Here is a 27,801-nt window from a genome sequence, read left to right as displayed (position 1 = left end):
AGCAGGGGAATGGCAGTTGCCACCAGATCCTAATCCAGGATCTTAGGCACACATACCCTAAGTAATAGTGAACAGAATCTACCTCAATGATCTGAGCATTCGATGAAATAAAATATGTAAAAGAACTCAGCAACAAATAGATGGACGCAAGACTGAGAAACTAACCACTGTTTCGCTCATCTGTAAAATAGAGGCGATTAGGTAAATTAAACAGATGCACTGAAACACCAAATAAATTCCCCTCTGTCACTCTCCTCATTCCCAGAGCATCCCCTTCCACAAAGAAAACTGTTCCATGTTAAACAGCTTGGGTCCTGCACTATATCAGGCCTAGATCTGACTTGTCTTGGTCAGGAGGGATAAACTCGACACTTTCTCTGTGGGGTGTATAAAAACCATTTCCCCGCCTTATGACACTTGCTCTGTGGCTACTATTTCCATGATTCAGACTCAAGTTTGGGGTTTCTGATTCTTTACTGACTGAGTCATCTGTGTGTGTCCTCTCCTTGACCCTAGGAGAGAAGTTTATAAACAGATCTCAACCTCATCTCCTTCACCACTGGCCAGTATGCTCATCTCTTCTTTAGAGGCAACAACTTTTCTCCAGCTTAAAAAAAAAAAAAAAAAAAAAAAAGTGGTAAAAAATACATACACAGGGACTTTCCAATGCAGAGGGGTGTGGGCTCAATCCCTGGTCAGGAAACAAAGATCCCACATGCCGCAAGGTACAGCAGGGTCAAACAAAACAAACAATTTACCATCTAACCATTTTTGAGTACACAGTTCAGTAGTGTTAACACTATTATGCAATATAGCAACACTTTTTATTAAAAAAAAAAAATGATAGTTATAAACATTTTCTTGTGAGCAGTGCATATTTAAGAATTAAGAGTCAGAGCTGGTATAAAGCCTGACTTTGCCAACATCATCTGTATGTAGAAATCAATAAATATAACACCTATTTGACAAAGCCAACATAATGATTAAATCTTCTGAAACTGTTACAAAAAGTGGTCCACAAAATAGAACGGTGGAAAAAAAAAAAAAAAAAGTTAAATGGTGGTGAGCTGGGCTGTTCTTCCTTTCCCTGATCTGCCGTCTCATCTCCTGTTGAGTCGCATGATCTTTTCACATGATTACATACACATGGAAACAAGAGTTCACCTCCATTTCATTTTGGAGGTGCTCTGGTGAGGCAGACAGGAAATGCAAAATACATTAAAAAAAAAACAACACCTCTTCATACTTCCTCCCCAAATACGTCTGCTGCTGCTGCTGCTAAGTCGCTTCAGTCGTGTCCGACTGTGTGACCCCATAGGCGGCAGCCCACCAGGCTCCCCCGTCCCTGGGATTCTTCAAGCAAGAACACTGGAGTGGGTTGCCATTTCCTTCTCCCCAAATACCTCTCTCTCTAAGTAAATGTGAGAATTACTTAAGTACTTAATGACCCATTAAGTACTCCGCTCTCCTCCCCACCCAGCTCTCCGTCTGGTGGCGGGGGGCACGACAGTGTGTGAGAACCTCATTCTGCCTTCAGCTCCTCCGTTTCCCTGGCAGCACGGTCAGTCCCGGCCAACAAAACTGCCTGGTGGCGCAGCAGCATTTACATATGGTGGCGAAGCTTACGTGTAGCTTCCTCTGGGCAGAACTGCTACCTCTTCTATGCGTCTTTCTAGTTTGAACCCCGTGTTCCAGTGAACAATGTTAAATATTTGCCTAGTGGCTTCTTCACCATCTGAGCCGCCAGGGAAGCCTCCAAAGACACAGCAGTCCGAGGCAGAGCAGGGTCCCCACTGTGCGGAAGAAGTGGGGGCACTGGGGAGAGAGGGCCTCGGGGACTGAGCCGCTGCCGGAGCACCCAATCGCGGGGCTCAGCCATCCTCCTGTCCCGGAACCCGCACGTGTCCTCTGCTGGAGTCGGGCATGTTCAGAGCCCGCCAGTTCCGCCTTGGGTTCCCTGCCTGCCATAAGGCCAAACCTGCCTCATCCAGTGAGTCACTGCTGCTCCGCTCTCCAACTGCATCCTGACTTCAGCCCACTCGTGCAGCTCAGGAGGCCTGTGCCATATGTTAGTGCCATGTAGGCAGAGTGTGACTGGTTTTTTCTCCCTAAAACACTGTCAGAGTTACTTTTTAAATTACCTTATAATCTTGATGTCTCTGAAGAGTCATTTCTGTAATACACAACCTTCTGGAGATGACTTTATAATTATTCTTCTGAGTGCTCAAAAGATTCTTCAGCATTTTTAGTCCCATATTCCAGATGAGGGAACTAAAGTGAAGATACCAGATTGAATGACACAGGTTCCACAGCCAGCCAGTGAAACTTGTACTTTCTGGAGTCACAGGGCTTTATTTTGTAAAATACACCCGTTTGTAAAATGCGCTTTTTTTGCGGGGGAGGGGGCACACTCAAAGTATTAGTTTGCTTTTATTTTCTGAGGTGATTATTAAACTTTAGGTACAACAACTACTTGGAATTTATTGGCTGATTCTTGTGACTGGTCTCATGACATCCACCTGAGTAGGTGAAAAAGAAAAGGATTGAATGAGAGATGGACCACAAATGTTCTTCTAAGGCAGAGATCATAAATGGGTGAAACTAACATTTTGAGAGTAAAAGAAATATATCTGGCTTACAGGTTTAGCTACCATCACCACGTTCCCTAAAAATTTTTAAAAAGGAGGGGCTAAAAAAAAATAAATATAATAAAAAATAAAAAGGAGGGGCTACTCCTGCCTACTCTAGGCAACATGGCTCTTCTCCAGCAATAATGGTTGCTGGTTTTGATAGTCCAGCTTATCTCAGGACGGTCTCTTTAAATCTTCCCTTTCAGGTCATATGCTCTTCATTCCAGTAATTGTTTGGGCTAGTGGTTTGACTGCCACTGCATTAAGATCTTTCTACTCTGATAAGCAACAAGGTCCTACTGTATACAGCACAGGGAGCTATAATCAATACCCTGTGATAAACCATAACAGAAAAAAACATGAAGAAGAATATATATATATATCACTTGGCTGCACAGCAGAAATCAGCACAACACTGTAAATCAAATATACTTTAATAAAAATTCTTAAAAATCTTTCTAGTCTTCAATAGACATCACTTGCAAAATATAAAAAATGATCTTAAGTATGTGTATCAATACTGACAACTATATATGCACTTTGAATCCAGCAACTCCAGTTCCAGAAACACAGCCTCCAAATAAACTCATACTTGACATACACAAAAGGCCATTCGTAAGGACACTGTTTATAACAGCAAAAAAGGGAGACACGTATGCCCATCAGCTGGATCCTGGTTAAATAAACTATAGTATAGACACAATACCTCTGTAGCTATTAAACAGAAGAAAGTAGTTCCAGCATACCACTAAGTACTGACCAGGAGGGTATATTTGGACAGGAAGGGACTGGGAACTCCTCTGTGTCCACTGGCACTTTCACCGCTAGGGCCAGGGTTCAATCCCTGGAACTAAGAACCCACAAGCAGCGCAGTTTGACGAAAAAAAAAAAAAAAAAAAAAAAAGAATAAATAGAATATTTATAAAACAGAATAGAGTATCTCTGGAAAGATAAAGAAAAAATTACTAACAAGGTTGCAGAAGTAGAATACTGACTGAATTGCTCACATGTGGATACGTTTTATCTATTTTACAGAAATTTTTTTTTTTAAAGAAAACTCTTGGAAGTTATGAAGGACAAAGTAAAGAAAAATCCTAACTCAATCTGTTACAAACCAAGCATTTTGTTTTTCTACTTTTTTTTCCTGCGTTCCAGAAACGTGTGGAAACAGCCAGTGTCCAGGTGAACCAGCAGTATACCCACCACGTGTGCGCTGAGGAATTACACCATGTGAAGTGATTCCAGCAACTTAACCGACTGCAAACCTTACAGCCAGCCTATTTACAAAGTCTGGAGCTATCTTCAATCACTCAGCTGTATATATACGTGTACATTTCTTCAATCAATTCTTCCTGCCAGGCAGAGTGCAACATTAGCTGGATTCCAGTAAGGAAGGCTAGGGACAGGGTGAGATAATATGTCAAAACAAGTTCTATAAATACAGCTTTTGGCCTAGTATCTCAAAAAGGAATCAAAACAGCTTCAAGCTTAAATAGAAAAATCCTACAGTCCTGCAGGAGGAGAAGACGGGAGGAGAAGGGGATGAGATGGTTGGATGGCATCACCAACTCGATGGACATGAGTTCGAGCAAGCTCCAGAAGTTGGAGGACAGGGAAGCCTAGCATGCTGCAGTCCATGGGGTCACAGAGAGTCGGACACGACTGAGGGGCTGAACTGAACAGTCCTGCCGTACCTTACCTTAAGTCTCTAGAGAACAAGCGAGGCCAGGGATCTGGAATCCTGCTTCTCACACTGTATCTTGTCTCCCTCTTCCTAATCTCAGGAGGTTAAGATCAAATTTGAGGTATCACTGAAGTCAGCGTCTTCCTATCTCTTCCCTTATCTTACCCCAACACTACCAAATACATCAACAGTCTCTCACTGAGCTCACTTCAACTCTTAGGCAAACATGGCCAATATGCATCACATTCAACGGTCCTTCCACATTCTGCCATCTCCAAAATCCCTGACCAAGCAGCCAGGAACCCTGCCTGCACCATCTGCCCCAACCTCAACCTCAGCACATGGTGCTCACGCAGGACGCCTCCATATGGCCTTGTCTCAGGAGGCGTGTCCCCTTCTGCTGGAAAGCAGGAAACTCGACTCAACCTCTTTCTGTTAAGGTCATAATTCTACAAAACCAGAAACCACTTCATTCCGTGCAGATGCTCCCTGAAATACAAAAATTATACCTTTGCTTCAGCCAATCAGGGCATGTGTTTAGCATGGCTTGACTCATCCCAAAGGATGTGCAGCCCTAGGGCAAATTCTAAATATCTTTAATACTGTCACTTTTTAAAAAAGTGACTTCAATTTTCATGCTTTCATCACTCTCAAACTGTGCTCCTAAAAGTGCTTCTCACATTTAAACACCCATTTATATGATCTCTGTCACCTCCTTCATATCACTTCTAAAAAAATCCCACTGTTCCACAAAATTAAACTTGTCAGTGCTTTGATTTCATTTTTACAAAAACAAGCTCCTTATAAAATGGGAGAGCTATCCATCAAAAAATGCACATAGAGAACATCTAACTCTCGAAGCAGAGGGGGTACAAAAAAGGCCCAATCCTTGTCCTTGTTCAGAAGACAAGATTACACAAACAACAACCGCCGGACAGCATATACATAAGGGAAAAGCATATATGGTCAGGGGAAATCTGTCATCAATTCAAGAGAGACAAACACCACAGGAGAGTGGGTTCTTCCGTTGCTGTCTAAACCAAACTTCTGTGCTAGTTAATCACACTGTCTAAGATTAGAATAACATTTTTGCTACCCTCTGCTGAAATTACTCTGCCTACCAATAATTCTACCATCATCATTTCTTTTGAATGTATTTATTATCCTGTTACCATCACATAGATTACAGCTAATGGAGCAGGCAAAATTTGCCAGGCTTCGCTCCCCATGCTCCCCTACGAAGGCATCTCTTAAAGACGGGTAGTGTAGGGCCCCAGAGTTAAAGCAGCTAAAATTAACTCTGCTTTCAGTATCTTCAACACACAGTCTGGCACTAGCAGAGATAAATTACTAATCTGGGGTATGCTGTGCAGGCTCACCACTTTACTTGCCTTCCAGCATTTTATCATCAATAAATGAAATAGTTGACAGTGACCTGCAAAACCAAAGTCATGTATTGTAGTCATTTTTAGAAGGAAATTCTAAAATGAAATGGGTTAGATGACTCATAATTCAAAAATCTCCAAATAAAATTCAGAATGTTAATAAAATTAATAGTCAAATATTGACTACAAGCCAGTAATACACCCTACCCTCAAACTCTGGAGTCACACCACTGCTTTCTAGTCCCAGTTTGGACCTTACTAGCCATGTTTAGCTTTGGGTAAATTGCTTAACTTTTTTATACTTGTTACCTCATCTGGCAAATGGTCACAGCAACTATATCTACTTTAGAAGATGCTTGTTTGATTTTAAAAATCCATGTATATAAAGCATTTAGACCCGTGCCTGGCACACACAGGGTACTCAATAACTCCTGCTATCATGATCATCCCAGGCACTGAGGCTGGCGCCTATGGCAGGACAGGATTATTTCTCTTCAAAATTGAGTACCTGAGATATTTTTCTATTATTTTTCAAATTCCTTTTCTATTCAGTTTATTACAGACTATTGAACAGAGTTCCCTGTGCTATACAGTAGATCCCTGTGGTTATCTACTTTAGATATAGCAGTGTGCGGATGTCAACCCCAGCAAAATGGAGTACCTAAGATTATACAGAAACACCTATTAGAGAGGGAGGGATGGAGAGACGAAGGCAGTGACTGGCAGACAGATCGTCAACCGTGTCTGTTAAGGGTCCAGTGTGAGTGTAACCTTCATTACAAAAGACGGAACCACCTGTTCTAAGAGCACTTATTTATTTATAAACATTTATTTATTACCCGCATTATACCAAAAAGGGTTTATGGAAGCATACAATGAAAAAATACCAACTAATAAAACGAGACCAGGGAAATTATAAAAGTTTTTAAAAAATCAAGAACAAAGGAAAAGCTGAAGTAAGAGATGTGCTAAATCACGGTGTCTTTTACTGAGATTAAGCTCTAAAATCTGAGAGCTGCCACTGATTTTAATCTCCAGGGACAGCCCCTACACAGAGTATACAGGGACTGACGGTATAAATGAGAAAACATTAATAGAAAGGTGACATGAGACAGGGACTAAGAGTTGCCAAGGAGAAGGTGAAGTCAACTTAATGACACACGCAACAGAATTTTAGAAAGTCATTAAGTAATGAGACCCATGAGAGACTTAGTACCAGGTCCTGGCCCTACACCAATACACACCCCTGCAGCCAACAACCGACAAGTCACAGGCAAACAAGTCACCGGACAACAGACTCCTGAGTGATCAAAAGGCAGACTGCATCAGTAAATAGTCACACGGAACCCTGCAACCATACTACACAGCCACAGGAGAAGCTGCCTCAGTGAATGCATTTCTCCAGCATTTTTTAAAGGCCTTTCTTTACCTTCCTCACCAGCCAGTTACAAATATGTGCAGAGAAGTGTCTCATCCCTACTCAGCTGACAAGTTCTATTCCCAACTTGGCAGGCTTATGACTCATGGGGGGTTGGGGGAGGGGAGTAAAAGGCAAGTGTAAAACAAAGAAACCAACTTGAATTTAGACTTGAGTTGATCAAGAATGAGGCATGTATTTCTGTCTAATTAGAATACCTTACAACAAAGCAAGAGAGTACTCCTTAAATATATAACAAACCCAATACTCTTTGAAATAACCTGAACTCTTGTCTACATGTCATGTCCTTAAATAGACATGACACCAAAAAAATATCACGAGCCTTCTGTAAGGCCAAACTAGACAAAGCCTTCTGAAACGGTGCAAACAGCATCGTCACTGTGAAGCCCAGAGAAACGGGGCATTTCCCAGTTCCTTTTCCAGGAAAAGGTCAAAGGAAGAGGCTTAGCCCCTACTTATAAAAGTGAAAGTGTTACTCGCTCAGTTGTGTCCAACTCTTTGTGACCCCATGGACTGTTGCCCCACAGGCTCCTCTGACCATGGGATTCTTCAGGCAAGAATACTGGAGTGGGTAGCCATTCCCTTCTCCAGGGGATCTTCTGGACCCAGGGATCGAACCCGGGTCTCCTGCACTGCAGGCAGATTCTTTACAGTCTGAGACACAGGGGAGCCCCTCTTACAAAAAGATGTGTATGAGATCATTTCATAAGGAGGTAGATGTCTCAGCCTTTTTTACTCAATTCTTGTATCAGGAAATTCACGTACCAGGAAAGGAATTCACTTTCACCCTGAAGAACTGGGCTTTGTGACTAGTGAAAACAAAAGGGAAAAAACACTACAACTTTAATGAGAAAAGTTTCTAAGAGAACAAAGTCACTTCTGACACTATGTTTATCAGTCTGGCATCCTCTCCCTAACATATTGTTAAATAATACAAATCTTTCCTCCTCACCCCACCCCCAAGATTCTGAAACATTCTTTACCATGTACAACTGACAAAACAAGGCAAACAGGTCACCTCTTTAATCTGAAACCTCAGTCCCCGACAGAAATGCACACAGACAGACGCATGCAGGTAAGAGACAAACTGGGAGCCGGGGCCGGGCCCCGAGCCGGCCCAAGCCAGGATGGGCTGCCCCTGCGCTGCGGTACAAATATAGAAAGCTGAAAAGTGGAACAGCAGCTACAGCAGAACAGATCCTGCGCCGCTCAGGGAGGGAGGAGCAGGGACCTGAACAGCTTTATCCATACATGGTTGCTGAAAGGGGGCCACCAGTGAAAGCCCAATTATCTCACACACATGCATTGTGTTCACATGCTCCAGACAAAAAACAGAGGCAACACAGGCTGCTACTTGAAGAAAGGTTTGAGATTCTATTTCAGCCAAGGAACCTCCCAATAATTTCAGTCACTTATACATCAAGAATCCCTCTGCCACGGGAGACAGAAAAGACACTGTGAGCACTTTAGTTGGTCAACGTCTTACCAGGTCGGCAGCAGCCACCACAAGGTTTAATTCATCATTTAAATTCTGGAATTTAACATGCAAAAAAGGTTATTCTGCATCTGTGTGAAGGCCCCTTGGCTGGTGTCTTCAGAATGAAAGTCTCATTCCAACTCTCAGACTACGTTTTGGGTCTCTTGTTCTCTTCTGATTTACAAGTTAAAATAAATCCTGATATAACTTTTACAATGTATAACTTTTAAAATGTATTTCCCAGGATGCTGGCTTATATAATCAGACGTCAAATGTTTATGTTCTAAAAATTATTCTGCTTGGAACAACTCATTCACATTCATCTCAATGTAAAGTATATACGAAAAGCTTCATTTGTGGCCAGAGTGAACACTCCACAGATAAGAAATGCATGGTTTGAAGAAAAAAAGGGTGGGGGGTGGGGGGGGCAGAAAAGGAAAGAAATGCATTGCTCATGGCCTCAAAAGATTCTGTACTTTAGCTCTCAATGAATCAACCAATATTTAGTGTGCATTTTAATATCTTTGATGACAAAACACTTGCTAAGTCACCCAGTCATGAAGGGGACCTCTGGAGAAGACAGCATTGCCTAGCTCCTCTCTATCACTGAAATGCCTGCTTTATGCGTGCGCACAATCCTCCAGCTTATGGGACATAAGTACTCAAACATACTGGGTAGCACCCCAGCAAAATGCTTTCCCTAAAACTAAAAAAATGAAAACCCTTAAAATTAATTGGTCCACCGTAATTATTTACTTTACTGTATTCCATAAGCAAACTAACCATTTGAAATCTTCTCTGTGCCTTTTGTACATAATTCAGTACTGATGAGCAAAAGGCCCAATCACAGATAAACTGATCTCTCAATCCCACCTCCTAGATCTCCTAGTTCAAGGCAGAGCCTTGTCCATACCCTGTTTGAGGTGCTTGAAAAAGAGCACAGCAGGATTCCAGTAGTAGAGGCATTCCAGGCATGTCCCACAAAACACAGATGTGCAAGTGTTCAACATTTTATTAAAAATCTCTTAGCTGTGTTGGTGGCTTATACATTTAATTTATTCTGATCGGGCCTGTTACAGCAACTTTGATTTCCCAAAACGTAGCATACTATGGACTAATATGCTACTTTCTGGATGACATCACAGCTTTAATTATCCATTAAGATAACTTATGTAAAAATAAACACAATGCAAAACATCACAACTATATATACCAAAGGTGATTAAAGTATAACCACAAAATCAACATGGCTATACACACCTATAGTTTGGCCTTTGCCAAGTCTTTTCTTTCCTGATACCCACATCCTCAAGTGAAAAATGGCATTGGGCCAGATCAGGAGTCTGTGTTTAGGGTCCACAGACCTACAGAATTCCCGGGTATTTCATAGATTCCATAAACTTCACCATATTATGCACAAAATTTTACATATATATGCAAAAAAATTTATGTACTTAAATTGTATTTGTAGGGAAATAGTTCCATAGCTTTTTATCAGATTATCAAAGGGGGTCTATGATGCAAAACAAGTTTAAGAATCAAACAGCAAACAATATATAGTTTGTTACATCTAACATCCTGTCATCTCCTCTTCTACTTCCTAGTCCAAAAAGGAGGGAATCTTCATGACTAAACCTAGTCAAGAATAAACAAGTCACCCTGGCCAAGAAATTATTCAAAATAATATATTCCAATTCAAGCGGAATCTGAACTGTATGACAGACTAACATCATACTTCCTTTTTAAAAATTCTCAAGCTACTGTAAATCAACCATACCTCAATTACTAAAAAAAAGAAGTCTAGTACAACAATTGGTTCAGGAAAAAAAATTTTTTTTTTCCCTAAGAAAATTTTACCACCACAGCTTATCACAGGAGGTTTACACGAGAGTGGAATTCGGTAGATGTGCTTAGGGTTGTCCCACCAGACAGGTCCTCTCTTACCATGTATACTGTTTTTTCTAAGAAGGCAAGGCTTCCAGTTTCCTACTGCTAATTCTATCCTGTAGCAAAGTAATAGGAGACAGTCAGGGAAAAAACTAGAGCATGGAAGATTGGAATAAAGGAGACTGATAATAGAGAAACAAAGAAGCTACCCATCCTGTCAGCAAGAGGTGATACCTGAGAATAGACACTGACTAATACCTCAATTTGTAAAAAGTGTATTAGATCAAAGAAAAAGCTAGCCTACCTCTAAGACAATAAAAGAAAAAAAATGTGTCTGTTACTGAACCATTTAAGCCTAAAATTTTTAGGTTCTCATGGCAACCAAAGTCATCACACTGCACATACTGTATATAAAGCACATATTTAGAGGCTTAACTAGTAAACTCAAAATGTGACATATGTGCAATGTGGGCGACAACATTATTCTGGGAACTTTAACTTTAAAATCTTCCAACTTTTATTTTGCAGCCTCAAAGATGATATAATAGAGTCAACTATGCAGAAGGTGCAAGCTCAAGAAAGAGGTACAAAGAACATAAATAGAAGCAAAGAGATGAAAGACAAGAAAAACCAGGCTATCACAAAGTTCCTGAACATGGCTCTTCCCCCACTGTGAATCAACCTGTACATGGAGGCTTAAAAAAACAGATTGCTAGCAAGGACATATATATATCAAGAAAGCATTTGGGACAGGCTTTAACGTGGGCCCAGTCAAAAGAGGACACGGCCACAGAGCAGACCACTTGGTGAAGCGGCACTGACTGCAAGGCGGCCAGGAGAGACTGGCCACCTCTCTCTCTCTCTCTTTAGGAGCTCGTGGAATACGGCTGTTTAGAATTAAGTAACGTCAGAGCCAAGAGGATGGCTGTGGGCATGGGAGCAGAGATCTGGGCCAGACCTTAGGAAGAAGGGAGCAAGGGAGACAGCAGCCTCTCATGTCACACCATTTCTCACTAAGGAACCAAGTAAAGATGCAACATCTAGTTTTCTCATCTAGTAAATGACCCGTGGGAGGGACACCCTCATCTATTTGCCCACAGGAATGCCATACATTTCTTTGCAAAGACCTGAAGGTGCCATGAATGCTACCTACCTTAAAACCATTACTTCCATACCACTTCTGTTAGGGTTAAATTACTCCTACTTTTTAACAAAAAAACAGGTAAAAACAGCTTAGGTAAGGTACACAAACAATATCTTGTCAGAGCAGTTCACAGATAAGCCCATTTTCCCCCTTAACTCAAGGTAAGAACTTCTAAAATGAGACACTGAACTTACATGACTGATTAACAATTAAAAATTTACTACCACATGAAAAGGAGTGGTTATAAAAATAAATTATTTCATTATTTTTATGAGTCTGAGCCTCTAAAAGCAACAAAAGCAAAGGAAAATGGCACAGAATTTGGGGCGTGGATTCAAAGTCCCGCCCTGACCTACTACTTGATAGCTGGATGCCCCAAATAAGTTACCCCCCTCCCTGAGGTTCCCAGCGCAAGCTCTCTTGTCTGCAGCATGGCACAGGTGCAGCCATCTCTCCCCTCCCCCGTCCTTCTCCTCCTCTCCTCTCTCCTCTCTCATTCCCTGCCTCCCACCCAAAACACGAGGTCCAACAGCTAGTCTGTGCCACGACACTGTAATCCAGCATACTTTCTTATTAAGAAAAACTGTATGATGAACTTTTACGTAAAAACTCACAGGTTGAATTAAGAACCAGAACCAACAAAAATAATATGTTTTGGAATAAATGAGGGAAAAGGGCACTGGGTTGAAGCTGGGACTAGATATGTCTCTCAGAGCCAGGTCGCACCTACTAATGACTAAAATATTTGATTACCTTAATTATCTTGGCTGCATAACCAAGAGGTGCTGGTGGTCATGAAATTCCAGAATATTAAAAACTCAGCCACATTTTCATTATAGCACTCTCTACTGTGTTGAAGTCAAGACAGCAAAAGACTGCCAACAGCATTTTCACTTTAATTTTCTGGTAAGACAAAAAGAAAAATTAACATTGGAGCCAAATTCTCCATTTTCAGACATGCTAAATTCTTCGAGGAAAAAATATCCATGGTTATAAGAAACTGAAATCATTTTTGTATACTTTATTAGAAAATATGCATTTATGCTTTGCTTAAAAGGTATTTAAAAAAACAAAACCTCAGGCTAATCATCTTAAATGTTTACCTGTTACTACCCTTCCAGTAGTTAGGAAAGAAGAAAAGTGAAATAAAAGCTGAAGCACTTACTGATGGGACATTAAATGACTGGCATATTGAGCAACAGTGATCCAGAAAACAGACCTAAAAAAACCCTTTTTTGGTACATGCAATTAATAATTACCAAAATAATGTTGGTTTTGAGTCCAAAACTCACTTCTGTGTAAATGAATCTACTCTAAACAATGACAGTAATGGTCACAAAAGTACCACCAAAAAAACCCCACAAAACACCTTGCCTATTTAGCTCTTGATTTTGCTTTTAAAATACTTTGAGGCCTCTTTTGAGGCCTTCTGAGAACAGCAGAACTCTTCAGCTCACCATCATTTCATCTTATTAATAAGCACATTATAAAATACTTTAAGCTGAATATAGCATTTATCGTCTCTTCCCTCCCAGCTGTTAAAGGACTAGCTTGTTCCAAATATGGCATTATCTTTTCCAAGTTCTACGATTTAGGCACGACATAATTCTTCAACGAATTATTCTGTCTTGTCATGACTGACAAGATGACTTAAGTGGAGATAAACAGGCTAATGAAAAACATTCAGGTCTGATTTTCAATTGCTATTTTGTAAGGGAGAAAAACAAAGCCTATAGCTTTAAAATGGGAAAGCCATGTAAAACTATCTTCTCTTCAAAGTCAGGAAGTGGGGCTTTCGCTAACTGGACAGGTAAACCCCAGCTGAGGAAAGAGGCAAAGGCCACCTGCTCAGGATGCTGTAGGAGGGATTCCTCCACTGGGTGGAAAACTTCCCTGCATGCCCTCTAAGGTCTTTTCCTAACCTCAGAAACTGAGACTTGGTTTTTGAAAAGTAGAAGCAAAGCAAATGTGATGTGTAGGCAGAGACAGCAGAACAGCGCTGGAAAATTAGAAGCCCTGGGTTGGAATCCTGCTTCCACTTCTATGTGAACTTAAATAAGGCATTTCACTTTCCTCTTTGCAAAATGAGAGGCTGAGAGAAGAAAATGAAGATCCTAACATTCTGAGCCTACGGCTTCCTCCTATGCCTGCCTCGGCCACCCACCACCTTCCCACTACTGCACCTTACCATAATTAGGCAGCTTTTTAAAGCATCTAATTAATGGAACACAGAAATTAAAACCTTTAACTTTCTATTTCTGGCTTGTTGCAAATGTGCAACAGCATTTTACCAAGGAGTAGTTAATGCCACACAGTTCTTGATATACTGGCTTTTCTTGAACTCCAGTGACAGTTACAGTGACAAGTTGTAAGCAAGGAGGTTGTTACCATGGGGACCCATCAGGATTCCCGGGGGTGGATCCGGCAGGCTTTTCCCCCTTTTGGTCAGAGCATTTTTTGATGGTCTGGATCTAGCAATTTAGAAAGCCTCATCTAATTTTTCTTCGGCAAGGTGCCTTTAAGAAATATAGCAGGTCTAAAAGAGTTCTTTTTAAGTAGTTTGCCAATCCCATCACCACAATCTATAATCCAGATTAATTCAGTAGTTTGCAAGCTTTAAATTAAAGAAAGGGGGGGGGGGGAGTCCTTCCCTGATGGCTCAGTGGTAAAGAATCAGCCTATCAGTGCAGGAGACACAGGTTCAATCCCTGATCTGGGAAGATCCCACACACCATGGGGCGTCTAAGTCCACGCACCACAACCACCAAGCATGTGCTCCAGAGCCCAGGAGCCCAAGAGCTTTGAGTCTAGAGCCCCGGCTCCAGAGCAGGAGATGCCACCAGGGAGAAGCCCATGCACTGCAACGAAGACAGAGCACAGCCAAAAATGAACACACATTTAAAAAAAAAAAGACTTGTAAATGTATCCAGAGGCTATTAAAAAAGGCATGATATAAACAATAACGATAAAATAAACACTGGTGTCTTTCTGTGATCATTTCCCATGTAGTACACAATTCTGACAAAATGTTAACTGTTTTAATGACACTCTTATGAGTTACATATATTCAAGTTCTAATCCCTCTATTCATACGAGCAAATAAACACAAGCCACTGAAGTCTCAATGGCCTGTGTGTGCTGCCCTTTCTTTCCGATCACCACACCGCATGAACTGCATTTAGTGTTTCCATCAAGACTTCAAAGTTCTCCAAATCAAGACTGTTCTCAAGAAATCTCAGCTTCCCTACACGATTATGTCAGAAATACATCACACAGAATAATTATAAAAATAAAACTTATTATAAAATAAATCACACTGATCAGACCAGAACAGAGTTTAAATTGCAGGTCTGCCTCCAAAACTGCTGTGTATGGACAAAGGGAGATGAACTGTCACTCCCAGCTAAATGTGTGCTGGGGCTCAGGTTCCCCCGAGACCCATTCTATTAGAAGATGCCTTAAGAAAGAAGATCCTTTACAAGGGTAATCTGTGGGTCTGGTTTCATCAGAGAAGTGGAACCGTCAGAATTCAGAATAAGACATTTCTCTCTGTCTTACTGAGCCCAAAGCAAAGTTACACCAGACAAATTAACATTAATAAAAAGTAGCACTTGATTTCACAGTAATAGTCTGAAACTTCACCTGCCTGAGGCCCGATGCACCGTTATCCCGAGAGCCACAAGGTACTTGGAACAAAGCTGAAGACGTGTCCCTGTACTCACAGAAATCTTTCCTTGATCTCACACTAATAATCACTGAAAAACCTAAATATAAACACCACTAAGATAAAATGTGTTGAAACAGAATTCATAACCTAAAAAACAAATTACAAATTTACAAGTCTAAAGAGAAAAAAAAAAAGACCTAAGAAGACAAGCTACACTGTCAACCAAGAGTAAACAACAGGCATGAAGATATCCCATAGAAATGCTCCATCTGGTTTTGATACATTTACTCACCTAAGCTTTCCTGTGGCAGGTCCAAAAGGGTTATTTTTAAGCAGTTTCCCAACCCTATCTCCACAATCTATAACCCAAATTATTTCAGTAAAGAAGTTTGCAAGCAAAAAAAAAAAAGACTTGTATCCAGAGGCTGTTAAAGAAACATGGCATACGATACAAACAGTAATGAAACAGGAAACATGGTGTCTTTCCACCATCATGTCCCATAAACTTTAAATAGGAAGAACAAAGGACAAGCCCAAAGCATAGTCCTGACACATTAGTTTACTATCAGACATCCAGAGACAAAAAGAGACTCAGGTCACAGGACTTGAGAAGAGGCAAACTCTTGGGTGCTTTATTTGTTTTTACTACTGGTTTACAATTTCCCTGATTTTATTTTTAAATGCATGTCTTGGCCCAGAAAAGCAAGACAGCATAGACTGCCAACAGTATCAGATTCTCCTTTTCTTATTTTCTGGAGCTACAGAAAACAGAGCCAGAATCCAGGTTGTCAAGGAGCCTTCTGATTCTGTCCAGGCAGTATACGGTGTGAGGTTTTAAGATACACAAAGGCTTTTATAGTATAAATCTCAGCCAACTTAATGTTCTTTCAATGCAAAGTGGCTTATATTTTTCCCCTCAGAAAACTCTCTGGAGCTTTAAGGTACTGACAATTTTCAAAAGACAATGATTTAAAGAAATGGATCACAGAATTTCAGTCTTAAAAGTTTTCTTCCTATTTCTAGTCCTTAGTACTGAACTGTGTCCAACATTAAATCGTCATTAGATATACGGTACTTCGGTATTTATGATTACCTACTTTGTGCAAGGGGCCTATACCAGTAAGCACTCTGGACTGTAGAAATGTAAGCGTCTTCTATGAACAGCACTTGGTTCAATACTATACACACGCTCCAGCACAATACGAAGGCATAGCATTATTTAGGTTGTATTCTCGACCATTTGGGCTTCAATGTAAAATAATGACTTTCAGCTTTTCCTACCCTGCACATCTATATACCTTCCTGGCTGTATACAAATCCACATTTCTTTTTAACTCCTGTTTTAATAGTATAGAGGACTGTTACATTTCTCTGGTGTAAAGTCTTTCAACTTAACAGAAACCAAATGATCGCAGAAGAAAAAGAAATCAAATTAGAAGCATTAAACTGTCTTTCTCAGAGCTTCCCTCTCCCCCTCATTAACACTGCTCAAACAGAAGAACGCCACTGTGATGCTCCCATTACAGACCATTCATGAAGTTCCTAACTGAGCTGAGACCGACAGACTCCATCAGCTGGGCACACAGCCACTCACCATTCCCCTTTGTTTAGAGTCTCAACTGCCGTTCAACCCACATTATTGTGTTCCACTCAAGTCCATCAACTTTCTTAAAAGAGAAAACAATCAGGAAACAAGCAAATGTATTATTTAACCAGAAAATGAAGAAAGGATCTAATTCATATGCCTCACAAAAAACGCTTTAAAAATGATGGCTCACTTTAAACTTCCTATCTTAAATAGCAGTATTACTTTATTACCAGTCTTACGTGCCTAAAAAGACCCAGTTGTAAACAAATAATTTTTAAAGAAAGCCCAAGCCCTCAATCTTGAGCTGGCAAAGCACCAGAGAGAAGCACTCTGCGCCAGAAGGGACAACACAAATGCATGTCCACACTACACAGGTGGAGAAGAAAAACCCCAGGCAGCCTGGGGGGCGGGGCGGGGCTTGGAGGGGAAAGGGCAATATTCCAAAGAGCCATGATCCTAGGTTTGACTATCCTAAAATTCAAATGACTTTAAGAAATATTAGGCAGAGCTCTGGGGTAAGCATCTTAGTCAAATCTCTTTTGGTTGTAATCAAGAATTTCCTCCAAACTAGCTTAAGCAAAAAAGGCACTAACTGAAAAGACAGGACCCAAAGGCAGGAAGTGTAACAGGGCCATACCTGGAGCCTTTACACACCCAGGCTCCTGTTCCGCAGTCTGTCTCCTGTCTCCAGTCTGTCTCTCTCCAGGGCTGTACCTCTCCTCAGTGCTTCCTTCTGGATAAATCTACTTACTTCTCCCTCCCTGTACTGGCCTTCCCTGCTTCCACAGATATAAGCCTGTCTCTCTCCAGGGCCATCTCTCTCATCAGTGCTTCCTTCTGCATAAATCTTAGCCACCCCCCCCCCCCGCCCCCCCACCCAGTACTGGCCTCCCTGCTTCCACAGATACAAGCCTGAATTTGGCAGTACCCTGGCATCTGCTTATCTGTTTCAAGTTCTCTGAATTCAGGTGGACCTGTTTGTTCCCTGAAGGCATGAGTCTCAGTTCCAGTCTCAAATTCCTAGGAGAAATGATTTGCCCAGCTTAGGTAAGTGCCTGCCCGCGGTCCAGTAAACTGTTAAAAGAAGAGCTGGGTCACAGAGTGTAGCCAGGGTAGGGACTGCATGCCTGACTCCTCAGAAGGTGTGTAATACACTAAACAAGCAATAAGGCGGTCTGCATCCTCAAAAAAAAAAAAAAACTTAAAATCTCACTGAAAAAATATATGAATACTAAATAATATCCTATGACACACTCTAGAATGAACGGACAGGAACAGCTCCATGACAAGGAACAAGGATCAGCTGTGCACTGAACGACAGACAGAAACAGAACCATATTCAGGGAAGAGCTGAGGAGCACCAAACGCAGCGCCTGCTCCTCTCACTCTGGCCATATAGCTAAGAATTAGGAACCTACGGAATAGTCTTTTACCACATAAATATCTTCTGTGAAATATCCTAGTTGAAAGCGTGCTGTAAGGTTTAACAAAACAGTGCTGTTTCAAAGTGCAGTAGTAACCCGCTAGCTGACGAACGTGGGTTATACATCTTCAAGGTGCCTGTCACCACCCTGACTTCCTTTCACTCCCTGGACCCAAGATTCTTGCCCAGGCAGCCAACAGGACAGCACAGGTGTCTCACTGGTAATATCCCACCCAACCCAGCATGGTTAACACACAGACAACTCAGGCTAAGCTGGGTGCTAGTAGTGTGGGGGGAGGGGACTGGAACAGAAAAGAATGTTTCCCACATACAAAAGCTATAAGCACAAAAAAACTGGGAAAAGCCTAAATTATTTGTACAAAACAGAAACTAGCAAAAACTTAACAGATGTCCAAAAAATACTGGGTTAAAAAAGACAGTCTACTCACAGTAGACTATTAGTTACCCTACATTATCACCAAAATATCACACATTCCCACATGCCAGAGCTTGCTTCAATCTCACAAAAAACAAAAAGGTAAAAAGAACAATGAGAAAGTGGTGACAGTTTCTAATTTACTGATTCCTTTGCTGAAGAGTAACAATGCTATGTAAATGAAAACCACAGACCTATCAAAATTAAATGTCTAACACTATAAAATCCAACAGCTTTAGAACCAAAAAACTTCATTTTGTATAATCCCCAAACTAAAGACATTTCCCAATCTGGGAATAAAATTTCAATGGAGTTTCAATGTGGGGGGGAAGTGATATTTAACTCCATTTTTTCAAAGCTGAACACAGCCATGGAGATCAGAAAAAGCTAGCGAACAAGTCTTTCTAAAGCCACACTTCTAACCTACAAACACATCCCAAAAGAGGCATATTAAAATCAATTAATTGAGATCCACTAGATTTCACTGCCGCCTCCAAACCAGAACTCACCATTCCTCTTCATATTTTCTGCCACATTTTCTAAGTGAAGTAAAAGAAAAATAAAAATGTCACAACTCAAATGCTGTTCTAAAAGTGAGTCCATTTCTTGTAAAGTGGGGGAAAGGTCAGCTGATTGAGGGTTACATCAGAACTTCACAAAGTTCTAAGAATTAAAATGCTTTAAAATTATTTAACGTAAGATACTTTATACTCGGTCTCCCCAAACTAGACTTTCTCATCTCTTGAGCATACAGTCTAATTTTAATGTAACTTTTATGAAATTCATGTTCTCTGTATCAAAATTTAAAAACAATGGCAAGTATGAAGAAAAGAAAAACTGCTCATGTCCCAGTGCCCAGAAAAAACTTTGGTATTTATCCTTCTAGCCTGTGAGGTAACATTTTTGAAGAATTAAAGATTTCCTTAGCAGAAAGAAAACTGTGTTAAGTTTTAATGTGGAGTTCATGGATATAAAACATTCTTGAAAAGTTTTACAGGTCTGGAACTCAAAGAAGTTAAAAATAAATTTATGCTCACGGCTTCCACAGCATAGCAAGTTAAACAGTAACTATAGAGCACGGGAATTCCCTGGTGGGCCAGCGTTTAAGGCTCAGTGCTTCCACTTCAGTGGGCCCAGGTTCGATCCCTGGTTGGGCAACTGCAACTAAAATCCCACAAGTTACAAGGTGCACCCCCCAGGAAACCCAAACAAACTACACAACAGCTCTGTTGATTAACTGTTAGGAAACCAGTACTTTAAGGAGACTCCAACTTGCCTTGTCAAGGCAAGGACAAGTTACAATTACAAAGATCTCATCAAGAAAACTGTCTTCAGTAAATTACAAAGCTCAGATAAGGATTCTTGATACAATAGTTTACTAAGCAAATAGCTACAACCAATTAAGTCTTTCATCTCTTCCTTCAGTCGCTCAGTTGTCTGACTCCTTGTGACCCCATGGTGTTCAACATACCAGGCTTCTGTTCTTCACCATCTCCCAGAGCCTGTGCAAACTCATGTCCATCGAGTTGGTGATGCCATCCAACCATCTCATCCTCTGTCATTACAATTCTAAATATTAGCGTCCACCCTCTCTACAAGCCTAAAACTACTATCTATAACCAGGTGTCCCTAGGGCAAACCCAGTTAATACACACATTTGTATTTTTCAGTTTTCTATGAACACAGAAGACTCCCTATTAGCAAACTCCATGTGCAGTACACAAAGGGAAGATGACAGGAGACCACACTACCCAAGCATTCCACAGGGAACCACGAGCTGAAAGCTTCTACGGGAAAGGACACTATTCCCAGCAAAACAATTCAGACACACAAATCAGACTTTAGGAAACAATCTTATCCCTAAGCCAATGAACAAAGCAAAGTGCACAACAGAACACACCTAAGGGGGGAAAGGAAACGAACACTGGCAGTGGCTGCTGTCTATGCACGCACACCGAGTCATCCTCTCTGTGTCTTTTATTTGGCTTAACTGCATTACTGACCAATGCATAAGCAGTAGGCCCATTTTTACAGATGAAAAAAGGAAACAGCATTATCAGCACTGTAACAGGCACTACTCAGCGCCTTGCTTCAGTTATCTCAATCAATCCTCACATTACCACTCCAGGTGATGTCCATTTTAAAGATGGTGGCGGGAGCCCAGAAATGTTACGGTCACACAGTGATATTACCAATTTCAGGCCCAGAGCTGGAGGTGTCAAACCTACCCCTGCCAGGCTCTACTCATAAACCCTATTCAAGTCACATCATTCTTTCCAACCACAGATTTCAAACCAATTTTAAAAACTCAAAAATCCTAGAATCAACTCTCAATTATGAGATTAATTCTCCACGTTTTGTTAAAAAATTTCTTGTTTTGGAATACAGTCAATATTTGCTAACTATAAATGGGGTAAAACCTTTAAAAATTGTGAATCACTATGTCGTACATCTGAAACATATAATACTGTAAATCAACCATACCTCAATTAAAAAATTAGTATAAAAATTTTGTTTGTATTTTATTTGCTCTTTGAACATTTCAGCAGGCCATGGCACCTCTAGGAAGAGGTGTGCAGGTAAATACAAGATTGTATTAATAGCAATCAATTAGCAGAATTTGTAAGTTCTGCTAAGAAGGCCTGCATATAAAGTTAATTCTTATTTCAAACATATAGTGAAATACTTGAACTTCCATGATACAGTCTACTTTTAACTATTACCAAAAATAATCAAGAATCAAAGAATAGTTCTGAACATATTGTTTGAAAGAGAGGAATATAAGGGGCTTTCCTGGTGGTGAAGTCATTAAGAATCTGCTTTGCAATGAATGGGATACCCATTTGATCCCTCGACCAGGAAGATTCCACATGCTTCAGAGCAACTAAGCCCAGGCACCACAATCAGTGGGTGCTCTGGAGCCCAAGAGCCAAAACTATTAAAACCTGTGAGCCCGAGAGACCATGCTCTGCCGCTGGGAAAGCCACTGCAACACGACGCCCACACACCAGGATTCAAGAGGAGCCCTTGCTCTCTCCAACTAGACAGCTTGAGCGCAGCAACTATGACCCTAAATAAATTAAAAAAAAAAAAAAAAGAGGTATAGAAATTCCTCGCTAACACTACAATAAAACCCCATCCATCAAGTACTGGGAAGCCTGTAATACCTCTTTAGGACAACAGAGTTAACCAAATAAAACTTCAAGTTCATCTCATGTCCCAAGAATTAATATTAATCACGCTCCTTTTGTTAGTGGAGAGGAAGAAAAATGAAGTTGGAGGCTACGTCCAAAAAGCGAAGAGGAAAAGTAGACAGTCAAGCAGCTCAAAATCAGTTATGAACCTCCAAATAAACAAGGGAAAGCTCACCTTAAGAAGAAAGTGAGAATACTCTGAACATACAGAAACAGACTCGGAGGCTTATGATAACCTTCAGAAGGCTCTTATCCTTAAAGTATTCATTATTAATTCTAAGTAGGCCATAAAATGCCAGGTTTATAGACTTTACCTCTACACAATATGGAATACCTGGATATCAGTCCACTCTTGTAACAAAAAGCACTCATATAACAGTTACACAGCAATAGCAGAAATTTGCCTTTTCTTTCTCTTCATGCGATACTTTTTCTGTACATATAAATCACAAATTAGAAATGATGCTGATAACTGTGATCTGGGTTACTGTTACATACTTTTAAGCACACTGATATGTTTCAATTTTTTCAAAGATCTGAGGGAATCTGTGGACATCCCCCTGTAATTGGCAATTCCCATGAAGAACAAGCATTCTAACCAATTCAAGAGCCTTTATTCAGCACTAAGAGAGGGCAAGATACCAAGATGAAGGAGACGTCCCTGACTTCAATCAGCAGAGGACTTCAACCACAGAAAGTCCTAATACCTGCTACACATGGACGAACCTTGACAACTGTGCTACATAAAATAAGCCAGACACAAAAGGATAAATATTGCACGATTCCAATTACATGAAGTATCCAGAACAGGTAAATTCACAGGGACAGACAGTAGACCAGAGGTTACCAGGAGCTAGGAGGGAGCAATGGATGGTTATTACTTAATGGTTACAGATTTTCTGCTTAGGTTGAAGAAAACATTGGAAACAGGCAGAGACGACGACTGCACAACTCCGTGAATGTACTTAAGGCCGCTGCACTGCACTCTTGAAACAGGCAGAGCTCCCGAGTGGCCCAGTGGTGAGCATTTCGGGCTTTCACTGTTGTGGTCCCTGTTCAACTGCTCTTCAGGGAACTGGGATCCTGCAAGCCAAGTGGCACGGAGCAGCCAAAAAAAAAAGGTTAAAATGACCTAAACCTAAACCTATAAAACTCGTAGAAGAAAACAGAGGATAAGCTTCAGGGCACTGGATTGGGCAGTGGTTTCTTGGATGAGACACCAAAAGCACAGGCTACAAAAGCAAAAACAAATGAGACTCCATCAAAGGACACAACAGAATGAAAAGGCAAGGGAAAAAGTGTGTGTGAATCATACACATCTCTTAAGGGGCTTAATATTCAGAGTGAATGAAGAACTGCACCTCAACACCACCAAATGTTTTTAGCTTTTTAAATGGCGTTTCTGCAATGTTAATACAGAAATGGTCAACAAGCATATGAAAAGATGTTGATCGTTAGTCAGAAATGCAAATCAAAACCACAGGGAGTCCTCACACCCGTCAGGATGATTACGGCCAGAGAAGAACCCTGGCAGTCCAGTGGTGAGGACTCTGTGCTTCAGCAAGGGGGCAGGGTTCAGGCTCCGGGGGAGGACTAAGATCCTGCATGCCCCATGGTGTGGCCAAAAAAAGAAAACAAATGCTGGGGAGCACAGGGAGATATACGGACTCCTGTGCACAGTTTGTGGGATGGTGAAACAGTGCAATAATTGTGGAAAACAGTATGGAGGCTCCTCAAAAAATTAAACACAGAACCACCATATGATTCAGCCAATTCACGTCTGAGTATTATCCGGTAGAACTGAAAGAAGGATCTCAAAGAGATATCTGCACATCCATATTCACAGCAGCACTAATCATAATGGCCCAAAGATGGAAACAACTTATCTCCATTGACAAATAAATGGACAAAATGTGGCATATTCATATAACAGGTTATTCAGCCTTTAAAAGGGAAGAAATCCTGCCATGTGCTACAACACGGATAAGCCTTAAAGATACTCTAGTAAGTGAAAGAACCCAGTCACAAATAGCCAAATACTGTGTGATTCCACTTATAAATCGAAAAGTCGTCAAATTCATAGAAGTAGTAAGCAGAATGGCAGTTATGAAAGGCTGGGGTGAGAAGAGGAAGAAAATGGGAGTTGTTTAATGGATATATAGTTTCAGATTGAGAACATGAAAAAGTTCTGGAGATCTATTTTCCATTAATATGAATGTACTTAATGCTAGGGGCTTCCCTGATGGCTCAGTGGTAAACAACTCTCCTCTCTGCAGAAGACACGGGTTCGATCCCTGGGTTGGGAAGATCCCCTAGAGGAGGAATTGGCAACAACCCACCCCAGTTTTCGTGCCTGGGAAATCTCATGGACAGAGGAGCCTGGCAGGCTATAGTCCATCTGGTTGCAAAAGAGTCAGACACCACTTGGCAATAACAAGTTATGCTACAAAACTGTACATTCAAAAATAATTAGGACGGTAACTTTCAGGTTATGTGCTTTATGCCACATTAAAAAAAATGATTAAAATGGCAAAACTGTATTATATTTTATCACAATTTCTTTAAATAATGTAATATACTAAAACTAAGAAATTGTATAGTATGTGAGTTACATCTCAATAAAGCTGTTAAAAAAAAAAAAAGCAGAGGAAACAGAGTTTAACCAAATTCTATCATTTGCTGGTTTAAGAAAAGAGAGCAATTTGTTGGAAGTACCCAGATTCTGGAGCTCAGAGAGGATCCTATACTTCTGCTTCCTCCAACTTCTTCACCCCAGCCTCCATGTGACAGCCCTTTTCTTGCCCCCTCCAAGGCACATCACCAGCACCTTCTAACCTCCCAGTTCCTTATTATGTATTATGTCTGACCTCACAGGAAAGTTAAGTTAAAGAAGCTACAGTGGCCGTCACAGGAAAGGGCACAGAATTCAAGACTCAGATTCTACGTTCAGCAGCAGAGCCAAAATATTAAAAAAAAACAAACAAACACACAGTAGACATACAATAAACATCAGGTCTCTGCCCTTCCTCTCCTCTCCTTCCAGCCCAGCATGTCTAAAAGAGCAAATGCTCAGCTCCTGTGCTCGGACAGCCTCTGGCCTAACTCACATGTGCTGGAGCTATAAAACACAGCATCATTTAATACGTAGTTGTTAATGCCTATCACCTATTATTAAATCCTGAAAACACATCACAAAACTATTAACCAGGCTAAGCCTATTTTGATAAAATAATAAACTTTTCTACTGCATATAAAAAAAGACGGTGAGATGAAGACTAAATATTACCAACCACCTCTGAGCGGTGGAACTAAGGGTGAAGCGCTCCCTTTCTGGCACATCTGCGTTTTTAATGATGCATCTGGAACTTCTGCAATAAGAAATATAACTCTCAGAAGAAGAAATCATTCTGGCTTAAAATTTCACTGTCTGCCTCCGATACCACATTACTCCGCTGAAGCTGAACTGGTACCATGTGAAACAGTCATGATTCCCTACATTTTACAGATGAGAATGAACTGAGGCTCAAAGCAGAGACCTGGTCAAGGCTGTAAGGCTAGTAACAGAGCGGGGATGCCAATTAAGGCCTTCCAACTTCAAGCCTTTCCGGTCCACCACATCTCAAAGAGCACTCTGCATTACTGCTCATCATACATATATATATGTGTGTGTGTATATATATATATATATATATATATATATTTTTTTTTTTTTTTAATCTATGTTGAACTATCCTAAGAGTAGGTGCCACAGAATCTTGGGCAAGTAACCTGGAAGCTGAGCCTCAGTTTCCTCATCTGAAAAGTGAAGTGGTTGGAAAAGCTATTCTATCTCACCAGCTCATCTAGCCTCACCAGCAAATGGATTTTAAGTCTAGATACCAACTGAGGAGAAGAAAACCCCGTGGGCAAAAATGAATGAATAGCTGGAAAGAAGCTGAGGCCTGTGCTCTGGGTCAAGGGCCATTTTTCAATGGAAAGAGGCTGTGGACAGTCAAGAGCAAAGAGCCCGCTGGGGAAACTCAACTTCCTGGCTGAAGCAACAGCTGAAAGCTCCCGCTTTGCTTCCCTACCAGCAATGCTTCAATCTTAGCTAACTTAAGAGGAGAAACCACAGACTTATAAGTAAAGTTAGAAGAATGTAACAACACAGCTGTAGGGGAGGGACCTGGAGCAATAGTTTATGCACGCTATGGCAACTGGATTATTTTCCAAGTGGACTCGTGAATATTAAAGTGGAAAGAATCTTTGGTGGTTCTGAGACGACCCTTCCTCAGCGAGAATTTCAGGAGAAACTGAAACTTGGCAATACCCATCGGAGAGATGTCACACTTGTGGAAAAGGTGAGAGAATCCAACTAAAGCCTCTTCAACCTACAGAGCATCAAAGAAAGCGAAAAGACCTTTATTAAGGGTGAAGTTCTTGCAAAGGATTCATCGGGTGTCTGTAACCTCTTACACTGCAAGCTAATTTATAAAGCACTCCACACTGTCTGACACTATTGGGCAGCATTCTCACTCGAAGGTAATAAAAGTACAGCATTAACTTTGCTGGCTAGAAAAAGAAAAAAAAAGATTCCATTTTGCTAAAGCAGCCTCCTCCGACCAAAACCCTACCACCTGCCCCTCCACTACGGGGATGAGCCTAAACCAAGGAGAAGCTGCTTCGAGCCTGGACAACCGTCCTCGAGAATTAAAACAACATCCTGCCCCAAGAACCGCAACCGAAGACGCCAGAAGCTTCAATTCCAAAAGCAGGTCCTTTAGAGAAGGAAGAAAGCTCCCGGCCGTGCTCTCGGCGCTCCCGGGTGCGAGAATTCAGCCCAGCTACTAGGCCATGACTGGGTGAGCACCTGACGTGGGGGGAGGGTGAGCCAAGGCCCTAGCGGATCTGGGGCGAGGAAGTGGGGGCTCCCGAAGCTCCAGAGAAGAAGCGCGGCCCTCCAGAGGCGGGGGTCCTGGGGACACCCCACCCCTACCCCAAGGATAAGGACCGGGAAGAACACGTGGGGCGACAGGAGCAGGGAAGGGGTGTCCCGGGCAGGCAGCCTGAGTCTTGCACGGCGGCCAGAAAAAAGGAGGACGGAGCTACCCCCGGGGCAGGGAACCGAGCCCTCGGAGCCCCGAGGGGGAAGGCAAAGGGCGCGGGCACAGGGGCAAGGCCACGAGGAGGGCGGGTCTCCCTGGGCGCCGGGGCACGCGCCGGGACCCGGGCAGCGGAGGACCCCGACACCCGGGGAGACACCGCGGACCTGCCTCCGGGGACCGCGGGGAAGCCGGAGCGGCCGCGCCCGGAGGGGCCCTGGTGACCCCGCGGGGCCGCCCGGACCGGACCCGCCCCGCGGCGCCTCCCTCCTGCCCCTTCCCTCCCACCCGCGCGGCCCGTTATCCCACGGCCGCCGCACTCACCAGCGGCTGCACCTCAGCCTGCCGCCGCCTCAGCTGCTGCCTGCGCCTCCGCAGCCGCCGCCGCCTCGCTGCTGAGGCCGAGTCCCGGGGGAGCCGCCGCGTCCCGCCGCCGCCGCCGCTGCCGCCGCCGCCAGAGCAGAACACCCCAAAATGGCGGCACTTCCGGCGCCTACCACCGGCGGGGAGGGCCGACGCGGAGGGGGAGGGCGGCTCGGGGGAACGTACCACCGCGGTGCCGCCCGCAGCGCTGAGCCGAGCGGGGCTCGGCGCAGGGGCGGGCCGAGCGCCCGGCGCTGCAGCGCCCCCTCGGGCTGGGGAGTGGAGAAGCAGCCGCGCGGGCGCCCTGGGGGCCTCGGGTGGAACACTCAGCCCGGGGAGCGGCGAGGGCAAGTCTCTTTGTCTCGTTACTCCGCTGGAGGGAGACGCGGGGAAGACACCCGGCC

General features: G+C 42.3%; 1 protein-coding gene across 16 annotated transcripts in view; it reads right to left on the bottom strand.

Annotated features, from left to right (window-relative positions):
- CELF1 (CUGBP Elav-like family member 1) overlaps positions 1-27,485 on the bottom strand; it is a 66,241-nt gene extending 38,756 nt beyond the window's left edge. For 6 of the 16 annotated variants that reach the window (XM_025266073.3, XM_044929127.2, XM_044929128.2 and 3 more), the window contains exon 1: positions 27,359-27,484. The gene's annotated coding sequence lies outside the window, so the exon portion shown is untranslated. Of the gene's footprint in view, positions 1-12,398; positions 12,547-27,358 lie in introns of those variants that run through there. The other 10 variants (XM_044929126.2, XM_025266066.3, XM_025266070.3 and 7 more) reach the window with 7 other exon arrangements.
- Between the last annotated feature and the right edge of the window lie 316 nt (positions 27,486-27,801).

This window comes from Bubalus bubalis, chromosome 16 (genome assembly GCF_019923935.1).
Source record: "Bubalus bubalis isolate 160015118507 breed Murrah chromosome 16, NDDB_SH_1, whole genome shotgun sequence".
Lineage (NCBI taxonomy): Eukaryota > Metazoa > Chordata > Mammalia > Artiodactyla > Bovidae > Bubalus > Bubalus bubalis.
This window is presented reverse-complemented; position numbering and strand designations above follow the sequence as displayed.